Source organism: Echinops telfairi, unplaced genomic scaffold (genome assembly GCF_000313985.2).
Source record: "Echinops telfairi isolate 266 unplaced genomic scaffold, ASM31398v2 ScPeMD7_5;HRSCAF=22, whole genome shotgun sequence".
Classification (NCBI taxonomy): domain Eukaryota; kingdom Metazoa; phylum Chordata; class Mammalia; order Afrosoricida; family Tenrecidae; genus Echinops; species Echinops telfairi.
The window spans coordinates 12,904,540-12,913,022 of NW_022103901.1; the positions used below are offsets into that span (position 1 = coordinate 12,904,540).

At 48.2% G+C, this 8,483-nt stretch overlaps 1 pseudogene; it reads right to left on the reverse strand.

The window, feature by feature from the left end:
- Positions 1-5,275: 5,275 nt before the first annotated feature.
- On the reverse strand, positions 5,276-5,813 carry LOC115873552 (annotated as a pseudogene).
- Positions 5,814-8,483: the final 2,670 nt, after the last annotated feature.

Here is an 8,483-nt window from a genome sequence, read left to right on the forward strand (position 1 = left end):
ATTGGTGGCATACGAGGAGGTATCCAGCCCCCCCAAATGGATTGTTTTTCAAAGCGATATATTTAAATTTTTTTACAGAACAACCTTATCACTTTCAAAGTACTCTCCATTACACTTAACACAGTTGTCAAATCTGCAATTCCGTTCTTGGAAACATTTTTCAAACTCATCTGTTTGGGTAACTGACAGCACCTCCCTCATTTTCTCCACCTCTCCTACATCCTCAAATCACTATCCTTTCATGTCCCTCTTCATTCACAGAAACAAAGAGAAGTTGCACAGAGTGAGATCAGGTGAGTAAGGTAGGTGGGGCAAGAGTGGCATGCTGGTTTTTGCCAAAAACTGGCGCACTGAGATGGCGGCATGAGCAGGTGCATTGTGGTGATGGCAAAACCAGTCCCCCATCTGCCACAAATCTGGCTTTTTTTGGTCACACACTGTTACACAATCTTTTCAGAACCTCTAAATCAAAGCTTGATGAACAGTCTGACCTAGAGGAACAAACTCCAAATGCCCTACCAGTCAACATTTTCATCCTTTCGGGAAGTTCATGATGTCCAGAATGAGGTATGTCATCAATTAACATTTCACCTTTTTTGAAACAAGAAAACCACTTGTACCCTTGAGTATTCCCCATAGCGTAAGCTGTGTTCAACATCACAACAGTTTCTGCGGCATTCCCCCGCCCCCCCCCCAAAAAAAGCAGGAAACAAAACTTCACCGCCCCATACTGTTCTCTTAGATTGACCATCACAAAAAAAAAAAAAAAAGTAAAAACACCACGAGGTTCCAGTGAAACTGCTATTATGAAAAAATTCACTGTGAGCGCGGGAACCTTCTCAGATCCACTGGGTGCACTAACTCAGCGTGAGTTCCTCCGCGCTCACCTATCAGGAAAAATTGGTACTAGAAAGCTCTGCCGAGCAGAGCTTTTTTCGGGTTTGGCAGGGTGGGGGTGGGTACCCCCTCACATGTATTGACATCACAGTTACTGGGAGACCTGTAGAAATGGGACCATGGTTGGGACTGGGACATTTTGGTAGAAGTTAACAAGATTGGTCCATGATTCTTCTTCAAGGGCACACCCAGGCACACCTTGAAAAGAAACTGCCCCTCCCTGAGCTGCTTACTGGGTGTGGCAATCCACTTTCAAAAGCACTCTGCCGGAGGACAGGACCATGCACATTCCTGCTTTATGATCAGAAGGAATCCAATGGAAGCTTAATTCACATGGAGATTCTGCAAATGGTCTGGGCTTTCACTGTTAGCTGGAGCCTTCTGCAAACCTGGTGCTCACGATGTAAGATCTGATATAATTTAGGCTGAGAGGATGAAAAGCGAACTTGAAGTAGGACTGGAGGAATTTAAACAATTCCCAGTAAAATTTAAAAGTGAATCCGTTTCCCCCTTACTGAAGGGTTGTGAGGAGGAGATGAGCCAGTCAGCGTGCAGGGTAGCAACGATGAAACATATAACTTCCTCTAGTTCTTAAATGCTTCCTCCCCCCAACTATCATGATCCCAATTCTACCTTACAAATCTGGCTAGACCAGAGGATGTACACTGGTACAGATAGCAACTGGAAACACAGGGAATCCGGGACAGATGATCCCTTCAGGACCAGTGGTGAGAGTGGTGATGCCTGGAGGGTAGAGGGAATTCGGGGTGGAAAAGGGGAACCGATTGCAAGCATCTACATATAGCTTCCTCCCTGGGAGATGGACCAGCAGAGAAGAGGGCCAGGGGAGACGTCAGACAGTGTAACATACGACAAAATAATAATTTATGAATTAAGAAGGTTTCATGAGGGAGTGGGGAGGAAAATGAGCAGCCGATATTAAGGGCTCAAGTAGAAGGCAAATGTTTTGAGAATGATGATGGCAACAAATGTACATATGTGCTTGACACGATGGATGTATGGATTGTGATAGGAATTGTACGAGCCCTCAATAAAATGATTATTTTAAGAAAGTGAATCCGTTTGTGGTCAGAGAGGACTTCCAGGTTTTGAAATAACGAACAGCTTTATTTTCATACTTAGACGTACACATCAGACACTAGCTGTTCAATGTTGGCAAGCGCTGGTTGTGGAATGAGTGTGTGTGTGTGTGTGTGTGTGTGTGTTGGGGAGAGAGGAGGGGACAGTCAACCTTTGGCAAATGTTTTTAAAAAGCAAAACTGCTTTCCAGGCAGCCTTAAAATAATTAGTCATTCTCAAAGATCAAACATACTAAAACAGAAAAAGGGCCATTGAAGAGGATTCTGGAAGCCCCCTCGGTACGGAGTGAGCTCTAACACGCTGCCCCTGCCTTTCTGGAGTGTTTACCTCGGTTCTGGCTTCTTATCGCTGAAAGCATTCACGCGGCAGAAGCACTTTTGTCAATCCAGTGACTTTTATGGGGGAAAGTTACGTTTCAGCTATGACAGTCTCCAAAAAGCACACGCTGCTTCTGGAAAGTTGTCAAGGCCGCGCGGGAGCCCTGGACTTCAGGAGAATGCGAAAAACCACCTGAACAGAAAATACCGGAGCGCAAAACCCTCCTTTCGGAACCGAGGGCAGAAAATCCCGGGAGAACAAGAGAGGGAGTGGAGCCTCGGGCCCTGCCTTTATCCCCCACCCCACCCCTCCTGCGTCACTGCAGGGGGCGTGGCTGAGGGTATTGGCTAACCTCATTGGCCGCGTTCCGGTCACCTGTGTGATGTCACATCGCAGGTGCCTAGGCGTTTTCCCATAAGTGCCTGCTGAGTGCCTGACTTCCCTGCAAGCCCCTCTCTCTGGCCCTGCTTGCTGATTTCCTTTAGCGCAGGCCTTTGGGGGAGACAGCCCCCCTTTGTCCCTATTCTAGCTACCTGTCACACTGACAGTGGGGACTGGCTGGAGATGGGCTCGTTGCCTGGCCATTGGCCGCTTCACATTGTTCTCGCGAGAGCCCCCCCTGTAATGACGTGGTTAGTGCATGTGGGGACCACGAGGCTACTGCCTGCTGGAGGCCTTTGGGCTGGACCGTAGAGAAAGATCCGCCCAACTGGGCAGTGGGGCTGGGGACAGGGTCTCTTGGCCCAAACTGGCCCAAGCCAGGACTTGGGTGCCCGCTGCGGCAATGGCAGGGCTTCTGGCCTCCTGTGTAAGACACCCCCCACACCCCACCCCCTTGGGCTGTCTGTGCCATTTGCATCCGTTGGATTCCATCCTCGGTGGATCACTGGCTGATTTCAGAATCACATGTGGTGCTAAGGCAGAGCCTGTGTGTCCTGTTTGGGGCCACGCCCGTGACCGTTAAAAAGCACTTTCAACACGTCATACATGCCTGGTGTTAATTCTTTAGTAATCGAGGCATCTGTCAGTTCCTTCTTGGCCTTCATCCCCTTCTGGCCCCACGATGCCATGCCCTTGTTTCATTTCCCCCACGCCCCTGTTCTCCAAGGATCTTCTACACCCTGCCCTCTTCTACCAACAGCTTTCAGATAGCTCCAACGTGACCTAAGAAGGCCCCTGGATGGGACAAATGGTTTGCACTGGACCACTATTCACTAAGCCTGAAGGTGAGGTGTTCAAACCCACCGATGGCAGTATAGGAGAACGGTCCAGTGATCAGCTCCCTCCAACGTGGCAGCCAAGGAAACCCTGGCCTAGATGGGTCAATCCAGGTGTAATGCCCACCTAGGTGTACCGCCCCTTCCTGGCCGGAAGCTGGAACCTCTGAGCATGCGCAATGGACACCCCAGTCCCTGTGCTTCCTACCTAACACCAGTGAACTGTTCAAAACCTTTCCACGGCTCCCAGTTATCTTAGAAATAGAGTCCTCCCGCAGAATAGCCTTCAGGTTCCAGATGTGTGGTTTTCAGGCTCTGGGACACATCATGGGTGTAAGGGTAGGAGAAGAAGCTGAACGGACAGAGGACGCTGGCTTCTCAACTCTGTATCCATCTTTGCCTTTATCGGTTTATTTTTTACCTTGTGTTTCCATTTGAAAACATGGGTTCCACTTTGAAAAAGAAAAAGGTTTAAAACCAGTACAGTAAATGATCTAGTAGCGAGTCCCCAAGCGTTGACACTGTCCCCTGGGGCAGCGGGTGGGGTGCGCTGGAACTATGGGAGGGGAGGGGTGGGGTGGAGAGGACTGTAAAAGCAGACAGCTATACTTTATCCTAGATTATGGGCTAGAGTACAAGCATTTTTAATTGGCAGAGAGCTGGTGAGTGATTCCCCCACCCCCTTAAAAATAGAGTGGTAGCCCAGATAAATTTGGGAACCTTTATTTCTAGTGGTAACTCCCACTGTCTGCTTATCTAACAGTCTTCATTTCGTGCTTCTGGTTGAACAACACATTCCTTTGACTGTGGGGGACCAGCCTCCCTACAACCGAATGGGTCCAAGGGGCGGTTGTGTAATGGAGACATGAGGCAGGGCACACAAGGGCTCATCTGTTCCGTGGCCGCCGGAACTAGAATGAGGAAGTCATGCATTTGTATTCTTTCACGAGCTTATATGACCTCTGGCGCGCGAGCCACAGTAAGCACACACATAACAGGAAGGGGTTGCATCAGAAGCATGCATGTGACAGGAAGGCACCTATGTAACAAGGTGGGCGGGCTCTAGTGTCAAGATGGCAGCCTACCCTTGGTTGTCTCTGAGCTGGCTTGACCTTAAATGTCCCTGAGCTCTTCTCCAGGGGAACAATCTATGATCCTTATCAGTAGGGAGTGGGCTTTACTTAAGGTGGGACAGACAATGGGGTCTGATCGCTCTGATGCCTGACAACCTTCAGACAAGTAGCCTTCATGAAGTTGACCTTCAAGCGTACAGAGTAGCAACTATGTGCTTGCTCATAGCATCTTAACATTGCCCTTATTATGGGGGGACCTTGTGAGCAAGATCTTTTACTTAGGAGAATGTGACCGCAGCGCATCTCCAACCTACAAATGTGAAGGGCTCCCTCCACAGGAGCCCTGGCCTCCCAGACTCCTTAATGTATAGTGTTGAGTTTGTCCAAAGCCACTCTCTTCCCAGTTGTTTCCCACAGCTGACAAATATCACCTTAGCATAAACTATGGGCCTAGCACTGTTGCATCCTGGAGATAAGACAGTAAACTAAGTAGACTGAGCCCTTTGCCCTCATGACTGGGGGCTCTTACAGCTCGTATCACATTCCATACATCAATTGTATCCAGCATATCTGTACATATGTTGCCTTCACCATTTCCAAAGCGTTTTCTACTCAAGCCCTTGGTATAAGCTCCTTTTTTTTTTTTCTTCTGATTTCCCATCTCTTTAATTAGGTGCTCTGAGGAATGGGCAGGAAGGCAGGTAGAGGGGTGGGGAGGGTGGGGATTCCTGAGCCCCCCTTGGCAACCCGTTGGTCCTCTTCCTCTGGCAGCTGGATCTTGCTGGGGTCGAAGCAATTGGATTCCATTGGCCTCTGGATACTTCACAAGCTGTTCAGCTTCCCTGCGAGCCCACTCACGCATCCTGTAATCAGGCAGGTAAGGCACAAAGATGCTGCCAAGGACTAGGACAATGGAGATGCCTATGAAGAAGACAACTTGTGTGTTCCAGAGGTCCACAACAGGAGCCTCATCATAACCAAGAAGTCTGGGTTCTTCTCTTAAAGGTTTTCATCCTCGGGTTCCGGATCCTCCTGCCAGCGCAGGGTTGGTTTTGGCGGCCTTTTCCCCACCATGGCGGGCGGGCGGAGCAACCACAGCCCTAGAGGCGCTGGATTCCCAGAGGACACGTACAGCCAGGAGCCCTCATGTTGCTGTGGCCGCCAAACAGCGGTGAGCACACAATCCTGAGAACACTGCCGCCATGACAGATTGCTCTGCGGTTGAGCTCCTCTTTTGCCCCTCCCTCCTCCTCCCCACCCTCGTGAATCCTTGATCAATTATATATTGTTATTAATATTTTGTATCTTATACTGTCCGCTGTCTCCCTTCACCCACATTTGTTCTTTGTCCCCTTGAGGCCGGCAGGTGGTGGGAAGGGGCACGCTTTCTCAACCTTGTGTTGGGTTCCCCTTCGTAAGCTTATGTTCTATTACCCTAAAAGATCCATGTCAGATGTTGGCAGGAGCTTTGGAAGGAGTGTCTTAGTGTCTGAAGGCGCCCATAACAACAGCAACAAGAACAACAAAAACCTCAGAGGGTGAAAAAGCAGATGTTTATTTTCTACGGTTCTGGGGGTTAGAAGAAAAAGCCAGGGCGGGCGGGAGGTGGGGATCGAATACATGAAAACTGATTAACACGCAAAGAAAGACAGCGCTCAAATAGAGAACTGTGGGCCACTGTCACTCACGGATATAGATGTGACCCTTCTCATAAGCCATGGGCCAAAAGGAGCGATAAGAAACCAAAAGGTTTTAAAAGCCTTAGAATCAAATAAGAATGAAAAGGACGCAGGGCAATGTATAGCAATAGATGCACATATCAAAAAGGAAGAGCCCAAATCAACAACTTCACGTTGTCATTGCAACAAACAGAAAAGGCACAGACACAGAAAAAAAAAAACAACCCCAGCCCCCACAATGGTCAAGAACGGAAATAGTAAAGATTAGAGCAGGAATAAGGGAAACACACAGCGCAGAAAAACATCAAGACTAGAAGTTGGTTCTTGGGTCAAAGACCTAAATATAAAACCTACAACTGGTGGGTAACCGGACTAGGGACTAAGGGGGGTTGCTTCCCTAATGCCTGCGTAGGGCCATGACACAAGGGTTGGAAAGAAACCAGGCACATTAACTAGACACCTATAGAAAGATCCAAACAAGCACCCTAGGCCCAGGTGGGAGGTGCACCTGGGTGCACAGACCAGGCCCAGCCACATGACATCCCACCCCTACCCCGCCCCATGTGCTTAAACTCAGCCAATGAGGCCAGCCAATACCTTCAACCACGCCTCCCCAGCCGGAGGAGCTAAGAGGCTGCCAAAGGAAGGCCAAGTCTCTAGTCCCTTTTGACTCCTCTTTTACTCATCTCTCGTTCAGATTGGATCTGGATGGTGACGGTGTGCCGCCCAGGCCCTGGGGCCCCAGCTCCCTGTCAGGGTGCTCTTTAGGGGTTTCCTGGAAATACCTGAAACTTCCCTTTTCCTCATAAAAGTCACTTGGATCACAAATGTGCTTCAGCCGCACGAATTCTTTCAGCCAAGCAATAACTGAGGTATAAAGATCATGTAATAAACAATGGGGTCAAACTTTAAGGCCCTAGTTTATGGTATAAAATAATAATCTATCAAACATCATTAAGAATTCATAGGCAGCAAATGCTAAATTAGATGGCGGGGACTGCCTAAAAGTTAAACCCATAAGCATTTCAAGAGTAAAGAAGAAATATACAGACAAAAAAATTTGGGAAACATTTGACAAAGTCATTTCCAAGTTTATAGAAAATTTCAGTACTTAAACAAAAATATATAGTCTAGTTGCAAAGTAGGCAAAAGACATGAACAGATGATTTACCAAAGAAGTCAGTCAAACAAACCCATGAAGAGATGATCAGAATCATTAGTCCCTCCCAAAAACCTCCACTGCTATGAGGTTGGTTCGGATTCATAGCAACCCTATAGCACAGACTAGAACCCTGTGATTGAACTCTAAGGAATCACAACCTCGCTCTCTCCCATAGAGCCATTGGTAGGTTTGAACTGCCAGCCTTTCTGTTAGCAGCCCAGAGCTTTAACCACTGCATCATCAGGTCTCCTTTCAGCAGCTATGGAGAGATGCAAACCAAACAACAGTGATATCATTTCACCCCAGCCATAATGATGATGAAGATACAAACAGAAAGCAAATGCTGGCAACGGTGTGGAGGTATTGGAACTCTCCCACGATGTATACACACCTGTTTATGACACAAATAGATGTGTATACCACCACGGTCATCGCAGCATTGTTCACAAGAGCAAAAAGATGGAAACCTAGGTGATGCGCGAATAAACAAATTGTGGTTACACAATGGAATGGTCCACGACATTAAAGGATGAGGATGAATCCACGCGGCATCTCCTGGAGGACATGCTGAACGAAATAAGTCAATCACCAAAGGAGAAATACATGAGGCCACACATCTGTTGGTGCGTCACACTGTGTGGCTTGCGCGTTGCATGTGATGCTTGAAGCTATGCCACCGTATCTCAAAACCCAGCAGGGCCACTCGTGATGAGCAGATTTCAGCAGTGCTTCGAAAAGAAGGCGAGTCTAGGAAGCAGGGACAGATGATCTACTTTGGAGGGGTCAGCCACTGCAAGCCTGACAAGTAGCAGTGGAGCATGGATACATCGCTGGAAGATTAGCATCCCAGGTGGAAGATCCTGAATGTACGACTGGGGAAGAGCTGCCTCCTCAAAGCGGAGTCAGCCTAAGTGACATGGATGGAGCAACGTTTTCAGCCACTTCATTTGCTGATAGAAGGTGAGAAGAAAAGCTGCAAACATCCTTCAATAAATGGGATGTGGAATGCGCAAAGTGTGAATCTGGGGAAAATGGA